Genomic DNA, 799 nt, shown 5'->3' on the forward strand with positions numbered 1-799 from the left:
AAAAACTCATCCAAAATTGGAATTTTTGCAGAATTTTTTTTGTCTAACAACTAAACTTTTATATATATATATGTGTGTGCGTGTATGTGTGCGTGTGCGCGTGTGAGTGTGCGTGTGACCCTACCCATGCATGGAAAGGTGTATGTTTGTTTTTACAAGTTAAAACAGTGGCAGGTTTGATGTGATTGGAAAGATTTGGGTGGTATAAAATGCAGAAAACAAAGTTTAGGGGTTAGATATGTAAATACATAGGAATTGTGGGGTATGTATGTAAATGCCCCCTAAATTTTTGGAAGATTTAGATACATACAATTCAGTTTTTTATGTATTTACATAACTAACACGTAAACTTCAATTTTTACGCGCACACATGCAAATATTTGTTTCAGTTCTTAAAAAATTAAAATAGCGTTCACTTCTTAAACTTAAAAATAGTTTTATTTTTTATGTGATATAAAAGATTTGGGCGGCATAAATGTTAAAAAGTAAAGTTTAGGAAAATATTTCGTCTCGTAAATCGGACACATCGTGCTGTTAAAATTTACGGTGTGGTGTGATACACGTCGTGAAATTGATATATTTGCAAATATGTGGATATATAGGAATTATGTGGAATGTATCTAAATTACCCTTTCGCTTTTGATATCATTTCCAGCCATCTGATTCCCATCAGAAGGCCATGTGAGCATCTTAGAGGAGTATCTTCGATCTCTCATCAGCAAAACCCTAATCCCCTTTCGCAACGCGCCTCCGTCCCGAACCTATATATACCCCCTTCCTTCAGAGTTCTACCCCGTCT

General features: G+C 35.2%; 2 protein-coding genes across 3 annotated transcripts in view; one reads left to right on the top strand and one right to left on the bottom strand.

Moving 5' to 3' along the window:
* Positions 1–799, top strand: part of LOC110018429 — a 53432-nt gene that overhangs the window by 47709 nt on the left and 4924 nt on the right. The gene's annotated exons all lie outside the window — the stretch shown is intronic.
* LOC110018425 (65-kDa microtubule-associated protein 3-like) overlaps positions 1–799 on the bottom strand; it is a 75804-nt gene that overhangs the window by 4547 nt on the left and 70458 nt on the right. The window lies entirely within an intron of this gene.

Source organism: Phalaenopsis equestris, unplaced genomic scaffold, assembly GCF_001263595.1.
Source record: "Phalaenopsis equestris unplaced genomic scaffold, ASM126359v1 Scaffold000022, whole genome shotgun sequence".
Classification (NCBI taxonomy): Eukaryota; Viridiplantae; Streptophyta; class Magnoliopsida; order Asparagales; family Orchidaceae; genus Phalaenopsis; species Phalaenopsis equestris.